A 12,966-nucleotide genomic window follows, 5' to 3' on the forward strand; every position below is an offset into this window, starting at 1 on the left:
CTTATTAGCAGCTCTATGGAAAGACACCTATTGCCTTAGGAAGTATTTCATAACTGAGAACAAAGTGTACATTTCTAAGATTCTCAGTTTAAAAGGCAGAAGTTGTAAATTGGTGAGGGAATTCCTGCACCTAGGCCAAAATCAGGCTTTTTTTCCTTGCTGTTAGACAACATATTTGACCCTTTGAGCTGGAGAGAAGGGGATGAGAGATGATAATTTGGGGAAGAAGAAAGAAATGTATGGTATGGGCACATGTGTTTTATTCCCTCTCCCATCAATCTGGGACTTGCAACACATTCAAATTTCCTTAGACTTGTGGATGAATAGTCAAGGTGTATATTATGCCTCAGACTTATCGACTTACACAAAAGTGACAAGCTGAGAGGACCAGAGATAACTTCTGAAAGCTCTGGACTATTATTAAGTGGCATGGGGTATATTCTGTGAGTTTCCTGAGGGCTCCAGGAAGGTTGGGGAATTAAGATGACAGAAAAAGTGTGTCCTTCCCAGGAGGTATTCTGATTAGGATGAAGAGCTAAGCATCAAAAAGATATGTGATACCTGAAACTTATATCATGTTACAAACCAGTGTTTCCTCAATTAAAAAAAAATAAAGTTTGTATTATGAGACTTATATCCTAGAGCTAGAGAATATAATACCTTAATCCCCAAGAAGTGTCAAAGATGGAAGGGAAGAAGACAAAGAGGGGGATTGAGTTAGCAGTGGGGAGAGAAGGCAGCCATGGAGCATCTGGATTGAAAAACATAATGGATGATATAATTCAGTTTTGCTATCTGTATTCTCTGAAAAACAGAGAATGTAAGCATAAACAATTTAAAATTAATAGAGCTTGGCTAGTGTCTTCCTTTCATCTTTTAGTTGGTATTGATTATGATGTTATGAAATTAATTAGCTGTTGTATTTTTTTCTTCTTTTCCCACCTGAGAACTAGAGTGGGTAGATTCTAATTCAAATAAGAAAACATGGAGAGAAGAACACAGGCTTAGATTTTGATACTTGAGGGAGTCCTCAGAGAGAGGAGGAATAAAAATGATGGGTCAGTGATTTCTAAAGAAGGATGAGCTATGAGTTAGGAGAAAGCCATCTTCATATGCAGTGAGGTGGGGAAAAAATCTCGAGTGTCTTCAGAAGGACCTAACTTATAGAAACTTTTCTCTATATACAATGATTCTCACTCCTTTAAGACAGTCTCAGATGTCAGCTCTGGAAAGAAGAGCAGATTTATTTGGAAATGCAGTAACAATACATTGTTTGTTTTTTAATATTTATTTATTTATGCATACAAGAACTGGGGTACAGGCCAGAGGGGTGAGGGGTGAGAGGACTCATCAGAGACAGAGTGGGGAAAAAGGAACAGGCAGATCTACTGAAATATACTGCTGAGGGGAGCAAGACAGGCAAGACAGGAGAGGTCTGCTGTGCCATGTGGGCCACCTCCCTGGCCGGGGATGGAACTCGTGCTGCAGTGGCTGCCAATAGTTTCATAGTGCTGATATTTAACCCGTTGCTCCAGCTAGAAAGCCCCCAGCTAATACTTTCAATAGTCTATGTGATACCACAGAAAATAAAAGAGACTGATTCTATTGGATATGGTAAGATCTAGGTCAATGCTGACCTTTTAGAGAACTATTTCTGTAAGACTGGTGGAAGACAAACTGCAAGGGGTTAAAAGAACAAGCATTCAAAAGAATAACCTATGTAAAATATTGCTTAAAAAGGAATCATCCAGTAAAGAAAAATTACTTGATAATCCTGGAAGGAGAGTAGAAAAATGTTACATGAAAGGCTAAGTTTAAACCACAGATATATTTAATATGCAAAAGCTTTCCTGTAGGGGTTGTATAATTAGTATTAGTGAAAAAATGTACAACTAATAGTTATGTCTATTCATAAGCATGAAGTAAATAATGTTTGGGTATAATTAGTGAGAGAACATCAATAAAAAAGAAAAAATATTTTTAATCTAGTAACAGATCTGGAATAAATCATGCATTAGATGTAATTACAGGGTGAATACTTGGATCATTGAAAATAATTTGACAACATGATTCTATTTAATTTACCTGCCTATTTTAAAGGAAAACATGATGCTTTTGATGTATTTTATTGTCTATTTGTTATTCCAGCTCATTGAAATAAGAATGCTGTGAGATAATGAAGAACTGCCTGTTCTAAACATTGTTAAAGTAGCTTTATATACAACTTTATATCATGATAATCTTAAATTATCACTGGCTTTATATATAATTTTATATCATGATAATCTTAAATTATCCTTCTAAGGGGAATAGCTTTCTCTACAAGTGCATGCCAAGCTGTCCACTGTCCCAGTGAGAGTTACTGATCACCCTAGCAGAATCTAGGCCATTCCATAGACCCTTCACTCAGCCACCAGGAACCATGAACTATGTCAGTCTTTTCCCTTCTACTTTCATTTTCATGTTCACTTCCCTTCCACAGGCTCTTACCACATTCTTGCATTATAGGTACAGTCAGGGAATTACTTTCCTATCACATGCCTTTTATTTTCTTGTTTACTCCAATACCTAATTTATCTTTAAGCACATCTTTAATCATTTGGCTCTCTCTTTCAAAAGTAATTGGCACCTCTGAGATTTCCCTTTGTTATCCTTTAGTTGTGTATTTTCTTATTCTATGGGTAAAAAATATTACTTTACCCTTCTCCCCCTAAAAGGAATTTATATGCCACACCACTGAATAAATCCTTTGTCACAATGGCATACATTTAATTTATATGTTGAGATTAAATGTATTTTATGCCTATCTGGATCAAATTCTGTTCTGGGTCCTACAAGTACAAAGATAAATTTGCAACTAGAAAAAAAGACAAAAGATAAATTTGCAACTGGAAAATTAAAGACAAAATCAATAGGATTGATCCTCATAGATCACACCAATGCAGTGTGGCAAGCAGATAAGAAAACCAAAGTTTATTTTTAAAAGATTTATTTATTTATGTATACAAGACCTGGGGTACAGGCCAGAGGTGTGGAGGGTGAGAGGATTTATCAGAGACAGAGCAGGGAACAGAACAGGGAGATTGACTGAAATAGACTGCTGAGGGGAGCAGCAGGCAAGTCAGGAGAGGTCTGCTGTGCCATGTGGATAGCTCCCTGGCCAGGAATCAAACTTGTGCTACAGAGGCTGTGGATAACTTCATAGTGCTGCGTCTTAACCCCTTGTGCCACAGGGAGGCCCAGAAAACCAAAGTTTAAAACATAAAATGCATCAGAAAAGCACAGAGATGAGAAGATAAGCTAATGTTTCAGAAAAAATGATCTGTAAGTGAGAAGTATGATACAGGTGGGTATTTCAGTTGGGAGTGTCCCAAACAAATAAATTAGCACAAAGCTGTCACACAAGTGAGTGTATTCACAAAACTGTAATTAGTTCACTACTGCCAGATGTTAAAAAAAAAAAAAAAAACTACATGTGTTAAGTAGTGACTGGCAGGGTGATCTTAACAGATTTGAAACAGGGAAGTACCATAATACATTTTTAATTTAAAAATAAACACTTTGGAAACAGTGTGGAGGATGGATTTAAGTTGAATAAACTAAAGATAGGCCAACTCGGAGGACAAAAGGAGTGCCAGCATGGATAGAATTAAGGGAACAGATTTAAGGGGTAGCTTGGTACTTTATTTATTTGTTTCTTTTAATCAATGGATTATGTTTAGAGTATTTTTAGGTTTACATAAAAATTGAGCTGAAATTACTGAGAGTTCCAAAGACCCCTCAGCTACCACCCCAGTTTCCCCTATTATAAACATCTTGCCTTAGTATTGTACACTTGTTAAAGAATCTACCAAAATTGATACTAGTTAATTATAGTCCATAGTTTACACTAAAATTCACTCTTTTTGTTGTGCAGTCATATAGGGTATGGAGCAAAGGATTGCACCCACCATTACAGTGTCATACAGAAGAGTTTTTCTCTCCTGTTTATACCCTTTGTCCCAGATTAATCCTCCCACCTCACTGAATTCAAGGGAACTAACTACTGATCTTTTTAGTCTTTCTGTAGTTTTTTTTTTTCCTTTTTCATATATTTGGAATTGTACAGTATATCATATTTTTAAATACCTTCTTTGATTTAGCAATGTGTTTTTAAGGTGTGTCCACATCTTTTTGCGGCTTGATTGCCCTATTTTTTTCTATTAATCAATGATATGTCTTTGTATGGTTATAACAAAGTTGATCTACTTACCTACTGAAGGATATGTGGTTTCTTCCAAATTTGGGCAGTTTCATTGACTATGGGGCCTCCCTGATAGTGCAGGCGGATGAGCACAGCGCTGTGAAGCTGTCCTCAGCCTCTGCGGCGCCAGTTCCCTCCCAGCCAGTGGGCAAGAAACCCACATGGTGGGGCAGACCTCTCCTGTCTTGCCTGCTGCTGCCCTCAGCAGTGTATTTCAGTCAGACTGCCTACTCTGCTCCCCGCTCTGTCTCTGATGAATCCTTCACCTCCCATGACTGGCCTGTACCCTGGTTCTTGTATAAATAAATCAATCTATAATAAAAAAAAAAAAATCATGGACTATCTTTTAACGTGGCCATACCATTAAGCATTGATATAAACAGTAAATGAGAGTTTTCTGTTGCTCCACAACTTTGGTAGTGTGTGGTATGTCAGTGTTCTGGATTTTAACCATTTGAATAGGTGTGTAGTGATGTCTCATTTTATTTTGTAGTTCTCTAATGACATGCTGTTGAGCATCTCTTCATATACTTACTTGCCATCTACATCATTATTTTCCATCTATATCATCTTCAATAAAGTGTTCAGATATTTTGCTCACTTCGTATTTGGGTTACTTGTTTTTGTATTACTGAGTTTTAAGAATTAATCATGTGTTTTGGATAGAAATTTTTATCAGTTATGTATGTTGCTAGTATTTTCTCCCAGTCCAATACCTATTTTTTCATTTTTTTTTTTACTAACACTGGTTTCCTCAGAGCAGATTTTTAAGTTTAATAAAATCTAACATTTTAATTTTATCTCCTCTGAATAATGTTTATGGTGTTAGATCTAAAGACTCATTTCCAATTTCCAGCAAAGAATGTGAATGTACTTATGCCAATAAACTGTACATTTTTAATGGTTAATACCATGTAATCCAGTAATATCTTTCCCAGTTATTTATCCCAAATGCTAATTTGAAAAGATTTTCAATTTATGCACCCTTAAGTTCATGCTAGCATTATTCACAATAGTTAAGATATGGAAACAAACTAATCCTACCAGTAGATGACTGGATAAAGAGGCTGTCATATATATAGTCAGTGAATACTGCTAAGTTGTTAAAAAGGAAGGAATTGTGCCTTTTGCAACATCATGGGTGGAACTTGAAGTGATTGTGCTAAATGAAATAAGTCAGAAAGTGAAAGACAATTATCGAATGGTTTTACAATATGCAGGATATCAGTAATCCAAAAAAAAACCTAATGAATAAGAGTAAAATCATTCACTTAGACTATTTAAAAAATTTAGTGGTTACAGAGAAGATGGCAGGGGGAGAAAAGGCTAGAGAACATCAACCTGATAGCAGGAAGTACACTAAAACTTCAGTGATGGCTAATGTGAGGTTTGTATTCAGATAGAGGTGAAGATGGCCCCCCAAATTTATGTAGTCTTGCAAAAGATGAAAAATAATAAAATAAAATAAAAAAATGATTAAAATGGTAGATTTTATGTTTTGTGCATTTTCCCACAAATATGCACAACTCATTGCCATACTCAAGACCATCTAAATTTTCTTGTACAGTAACTATTAGAAGTTTTATATTTTTGCATTTTACATTTAGGTATATGATTCATTTTGAGTTAGTTAATGTTTGTGAAAGTCATAATGTCAAATATAGGTCTCAGAGAAAATAAATAAACTCAACTGGCATACAGTTAAAGGAATCTAGATTACAGGAGACTATATTGGATATAAAGATTTGAAAGTCTTCAATATATAGTATGTATATAATTGAATACATGGTTATGCATAATATTACCTGGGAAGACCATGTGATATAAGAAGAGCACATGTTTGAAAATATAAAAAAATTGAGTATTTTTGTATGAATATTTCATTTTGAAGACTACTATTATTTATACATAGCTTTTTTAAAAATGTATAAGGGAGTCAAAATTTACACTGAAATAAAGCATGCAAAAATAAAGGAAAAAATATTTTCTGTTTTCACCTCTGTCTGAATTTTTCTTTAATTTATTGATGTGAATGTGGTAAGCATGGAACATACATGTTTTATTTAAAGTTCATCAGTTTAAAATTTGAAATGAACACCCTCCACTTGATTTTAATATTTATTTTTTTCATTAAGAATAATTTTTCCTTTTGCAAAGAGTTTTCTCTCAGACATCTCCTTCCATGGGTGCTGCTTAGAAGTTAAGGTGGAGATGAGGGCTTAATGACTCTCTTCTGATAGGTGTCTGGTTTTTCTGAGAATGTCTGTTATCTTCTATAATGGTGTCCTGGTTTCAAGCTGATGAAGTTCAGACTATAGTCTCTTTTTGGAAGATACTGTATCTGAGGCCTCCTCTTCAAATTCTAGCCTCTTTCCAAGTTAAAGTCCCTCTCAACTCTTACGTTTTTCTAACTAGATGCCTTTGGTGAGTTATTGTGTTATTTGGCCCAGGTCAACAATCTCAAGTGGAAATAGTGTCAAGCCTTCTCTCTGCCTCAAACTGCCATGTCACCTTAACTACCTTAACTATTTTAATGGTTCCATTATGAGACTTTAAGTCACTGTCCAGCTAAAAACCCCATTGGGAAATAGGGCACAACCCATCTGTACTTAAAACACACACCCCTACACAAGATAGAAATGAGAGTTTATTATCAGTTCTAATTTGAATTCTTAATAATTTCAGTAATTTATTAAAATCAATAGCAATGAAACTAATTTGAGACTCAAAACATGCTTCAGTCCTTTTTGAAAAAAAAGATTTATTTATTTATCTATACAAGGACTGGAGTACAGCCAGAGGTGCAGTGGGGTGGGGGGAATGAGAGGATTCACCAGAGACAGAGTGGGGAACAGAACAGGCTGACTGAAATACACTGCTGAGGGGAGCAGCGGGTGAGACAGGAGAGGTCTGCCTTGCTATGTGGATCAGCTCCCTGACTGGGGATTGAACTCTTGCTGCAGTGGCTGTGGATAGCTTTGTAGTGCTGAGACTTAACCCCTTGTGTCACCAGAGAGGCCCTTCAGTCCTTTTGTTCTAGACCTGTTCAATTCCCGAAATTTAAATGCCATGTATGGGATAAATGAATGACCCAATCAACTAGTAAACATTCTAACTCAAAACATTACTGTCTTTATAAATATTTATTTTTTCACTTAATTTGCCTCTCCAAATAGCATCATTCTACCTTACATGAGGTTAAACATTCATAAATTTACTGTGTTGTTTGAAAAAATAAATTACATTGTAGATATATAATTGCTTCAAACTATTATAATTTGTAAATATTCAACAGACATAATGACAAAGAGAAGTTAAATGATCTGAAAGTCATTATAAGCTTATGATTTTCTAGAGATTTTTTTCAATAAGCTTATTTATTGAAGTGTAACATGCATACAAAATGTGCACACGTCAAAAATGTGTAATACAGATTCATTGTCCAAAATCTCAGGGAAAACATTATTAAACATTTTGAATGATGCTGAATCATTCCTATTTGACAGCTACTCAAGCTATATGGATCTGCAACTATAGGGTTAAAATGGATTAAAAAGTACAACTCTGGGGGCCTCCCTGGTGGCACAGCCGGTTGAGCGCAGCTCTGTGAAGATGTCCGCAGCCTCTGCAGTGCAGGTTCCATCCAGGCCAGCCGGAGAGAATCACACATGGCGCAGCAGACCTCTCCTGTCAGGCACGCTGCTCCCCTCAGCAGTGTATTTCGGTCCTTCTGCCTGTTCTGCTCCCCTCTCTGTCTTTGGTGAACCCTCTCACCATCCCATGACTCTGACCTATACCCCAGTTCTTGTATAAATAAATCTTGAAAAAAAAAAAGGTACATCTCTGCTTTTAAATATATTCCCAATTTCCTCTTCATTTCAGCTTTACTGGCTACCAACAATGATGAATGTATCTTTATAACAGCAAAATTTTCTTTCTCTATTTTTGGTTTTTCAACTTGTTTTAATATGCTCTTTAACCTAGGAAATAATAGGTAAAGAATTTATGATGTGTTTATTTTTCTAAGCTCCTAATATTCTGATTGTCTGAAATCAAGTGTACTTGAAAGAATCAATACATACTGGAAAATTTGTGTTTTTTCTCCTTTAATTTCTTCATAGTTCTCTGATTAGATAGGCATTTGATTACATAATATTTAAATATTATGCATATTTAAATAATGATAGAACTGTAAGAAAATTGCCGCTGTGACCATAAGTAAGAAATAATAGTTCTTTACAAAATTTTACCTAATGTAAACATGTTTAATTTATTAAGGAGGATCAAACTTTTGACAAACTACATCCAGCATAATTAGTGGGTATTGATTAACTATTATTAAAAGGTCAATGGAAAGTTGTTTTTTTTTTTTTTAACTGAAGGCAGAAGGAAAAGATTATGACTCTGAATAAAGTATTTATGTGGTCTATTGTTCAGTATGTATATGATTTACATACAGGCCTGGTTACTAACAATCTTCTGTTACTCTCTTAATTAAAAGTCCTGGGGAAAAAACAAAGTACTTTTCATTATAACTGAGTATTTGGCATCCCCTACTTCAAATAAAAAGACTTCAACAAGTTGAATCTCCATTTCTGTATTTAGCCCTTCAAGCCTTAAAGCCCTTAAAGGCATTTTGAGTCTTAATTATCCCTGTGATTAAAATAAAAATACCTGCAACCATTTCTTACATAATATTGAAGAAAAATGAAATAAGTTTTACCTAAAATTCTTTTTAAAGGTTAAAAGATTAAGCTTCAATTCTAGATATAAAGCCTTGTCACCAATTATGCTGGCTAATAGTATAGAGATTTCATTTTCAAGAGCCAAGCATCATTGTTCCTGATATCTTTTTCAAACAGAAAAATTTGGAGGTAATAATTTAGAAAAAAATTTAAAGAGTACATAATTAAAAGTACTGGATTCCAGGACCTCCCCTGATGGTGCAGCGGTTGAGCGCTGGGCTGCAAGGCTGCCAGCAACCTCTGCAGTGCGGGTTAGTTCCCTGGCCGCCAGCGAGGGTCCCACAAAAAAAAAAAAAAAAAAAAAAAAAAAAAAGGTCTGGATTCCATTAGAATACTCTGGTAGACTGAATAATGACTCCGAAGATATCAGATCCTGATACCTAGAATTTGTAAATGTTACCATATGTTATAAAGACTTTGCAGACATTATTGACAGTGAGAGAGGGATATTATTCTGGCTTATCATTGTTGGCACTAAATGTAATCACCTGTGTCTCTGTAAAGGAACGAGAGATTAGCTACACAAAGAGAAGCAGATGTAGAAACATAGAGCTTAGAATTATTTGAAGAGGCCGGTCTTTTCCTAAGTGTTGGAGTAATGTGCTATTTACCAAGGAATTCTGACAGCCATCAGGAAGTGGAAGAGGCAAGGGGTAGCTTCTCCACTAGAACCTCAAAGAGTGTGTGGTACCCAAATATCAGTGTTAGTGGTTTTAGCCCTCTGGCCTCCTGAAGTGTGACAGAATAAGTTCCTGTTGTTTTAAGCCACCAATTCTGGACTACTATGTTAGAGCAATCATAGGGACCTCTTAACAGGCACTATGCTGTACCTACAGTGAAAGTTACCTTATGACAGCAGTGGGCTATTTTAGGCCAATATGATTCTCATGTTTCTTTCAAATTGAATATTATTACTCAGATGAAAGAATTTTCCAAGTTCATCTTTTATATATATATATATATATATATATATATTTTAATTTTTTTATATCATTGTTCATTTTTAAACAATATTTGCTTCCCCCAATCCCCTCAGGTGTAGCCCCCATAGAGTTTCCTGTTTTTTGAAGTGTATATTCTGTGGTGTTTTGACTTACCGACTGTAATTGACTAACTCTCTGGTTACTTTTTCAAAGTAATTAAGATTCTATTTTGTGAAGACTTTGTCTAATTGTGAATCACAGAGACACTACCCAGTGTGATACCCAGTTGGATAAGTTCAAGTAATTGGCTAAATGGGATGAGGTTTGAAAAGGTTCAAATTATGTTGCTTTTTAGCCATAATGTTGATGCTGTCTGACAGAATTGTCAGTATATTAAACTTACTTTTTTGGCAGTGAGAAAATTTCTTATTCAAATTCCTTATTCAAAAACCATGTGACTATTGAAAAGGAAGCTTTGAAAGCTTGTAATCATGATGCTTTCTTTCATAGTTTGTACATAAATAGAAAATCATACTTCAAAATTTTAAAAATATTCCAGTAAAGTTTTTAGAGTTTGAGTTTTGTGACATTTTCTCAAAGATGATCATGAATACTTTATCTTCATTTTGACTACCTTTAAAAATAAAGGAAAATGTACTATATGTCAGCAGACTTTTGATTGTGCTGTAGTCTTGATGTACAATAGGAAAAATTCTTTGTGAAGGAAGAAAGTTTCTGCATTTGAGAACAGCAATCAAGAAACAACTAATCTTAACCTAGACTAGAAAGAAACTAGATGCTCTTCTACATGTAGACTGCAAACTTTCTATTTTTTCTTTTTTTGAGATTGGCGAATTTTTTTTGAAGACTACCACATGCTAAAGCCTTTATGTTACAATTATTTCATGAAATAAATATTTTATGGCTAAAATATTTGTTCATTAGAAAAAAATAAGTAGCTTCTCCTTGGAATTTTAAGTTAGGAAAGGGGGATAGACCAATCTAAATTTTCAATATCCAATAAGCATTACCTTCATAAAATAGGTATTCTATTAATTATTCTAATAACTCTATAGTTAGTAGGCCATTCAATTTTATCTATAGGAAATTTTGAATATTTGCATATATTACAAATTCCATCTTTTCTCAGCAATTACGGGAAAAATGACATTCAGCAAATCATGAAAGAAGGCTCAGTGTTGATTAAATAAAAAGAAATATTGAGTTTTAAAATGTGGCATAATAATTTTTTTGAATTAAAAAAAGCCATAAAAGTGCCTTTGGTTTCTATTTTCAATGTTATGAAATTATATCTTTGACCTTTACCATAGAAATTTCATCCCAAAATGTACTAACAAACTATTTTTTTTTTTTATTGTTTCAGTTGTTAACAAAAATGTAAGCAGGGTCAAAGTTGTTTGGGCAAAAAGTTATAAAACTGTAAGTCATTATTAGGAATTGCAACATTTTTCCTTATTTGCTTTTGTCCAACATCTCTCATTCATCAATCTTAGAGTTCCCTACAGAAAGGTCTTTATAGAGAATAGGTGGGGTTAGTGTTATTGGTGATGATGAACAACAATCACAAACCTGACATAAAAGTTCTACTGTGAAGAATTCTATGATCCATTTCTAGTCGTGTGCAAGGCAAATTCATATTTCTTTTATCACATATGCTCTTTTTAAATTTTTTGTAATATATCAGTTAATGCATCAATTAATGCATCATCTGCAGACTCAATTCAAGGAGTAAAGGAATACATTTTGAGACTTATGTTCTAGGCACCAGACTAGATCCTTGGCATGCCTGATCTCACATGGCTCCTGTAGTCTTTTTTTTTTTTTTTTAAGATTATTTATTTATGGTTACAAGAACTGGGGTATAGGCCGGATGTGTGAGGGTGAGAGGATGAGAGATCCTCTCACACATGTGAGAGGATTCACCAGAAACAGAGTGGGGAACAGAAAAGGGAGATCTACTAAAATACACTGCTGAAGGGAGCTGCAGGTAAGACAGGAGAGAGCTGCTGTGCCATGCCAGTCACCTCCCTGGCTGGCTGGGATTGAACTCATGCTGTAATGGCTGGGGATATCTTGATAGCCCTGTGTCTTTAACCCCTGTGCCACCAGGAAGGCCCTGTAGTCTTTGGTATTAACAGCAGTGATTTCCCATCCTGACTACACATTAGGATAATCTAGAGACATTAAAAATTATTGATTCCTAGACACCACACCAGAAAAAAATCACTTCAAAATTATTCAAGAAGTTTGGAATACTCATTTTAAGTATTTTTTTAAGTCACCCAAGTAGTGCAAAAGAATTTTCAGTTTCAATAAAAAGTATTAGTCCACATTATCTCTTTTTGGTCAGTTTTGTAAAATTCAAGTCTAATATTGAACATTTCTGGAAATAAAAATCTCAATGAAGCAGGAGGTGTTGAAATATTAATGCAAAAATGTGCTTTCCTTCATTGTTGCTCATAGCCAAAATAAATCAATAATCATAAAATTATTAACCCAAAGGACACTCACCTCTAACTGATAAATTTTCATTTGTCTTCACTGTACTCAATATACCATTTCCTTCTCTTAAGTCAAAAGCAGGTATCTGATCTGGGGAATTCCAGTGAAGAGAATTAGAAGTTAGAACAGGGAATATGAATGTAGGAGCTTGCTGTGCCCAGTTACTTCTAGCAAATAAGCAAATTACTCAAGCAGGATTGAGTTTATTTGCTAATCCTAAAATGGGAAACTACTTAGTCATAAAATTATTTTAAAACTCTGAGGTTTTATTGATTTTTTTTTCTCTGTGTAATTTTGGTTTGCTTACCGAACATGTTTAATATTGCTAGTGAAGTCTGTTCCCCAGTGGTTTGGGTCCCTTTGAACTACCTAACATCTCTTTCCATCTAATGGACTAAGAAATGAAATCGGGGCCTCCCCTGGTGGCGCAGCAGTTGAGCACTGGGCTGCGAAGCTGCCTGCAGCCTCTGTAGCCCTGGTTTGATCCCCTGCCTCCCAGCAAGGGTCCACGTGGTGTGCAGACCTCTCCTGC

The 12,966-nt window shown here is 35.0% G+C and overlaps 1 protein-coding gene across 2 annotated transcripts in view; it reads left to right on the top strand.

The window, feature by feature from the left end:
* ZNF804B (zinc finger protein 804B) overlaps nt 1-12,966 on the top strand; it is an 800,208-nt gene that overhangs the window by 623,744 nt on the left and 163,498 nt on the right. The window lies entirely within an intron of this gene.

The sequence above is a fragment of the Talpa occidentalis genome, unplaced genomic scaffold (genome assembly GCF_014898055.3).
Source record: "Talpa occidentalis isolate TD23 unplaced genomic scaffold, MPIMG_talOcc4v2.1, whole genome shotgun sequence".
Classification (NCBI taxonomy): domain Eukaryota; kingdom Metazoa; phylum Chordata; class Mammalia; order Eulipotyphla; family Talpidae; genus Talpa; species Talpa occidentalis.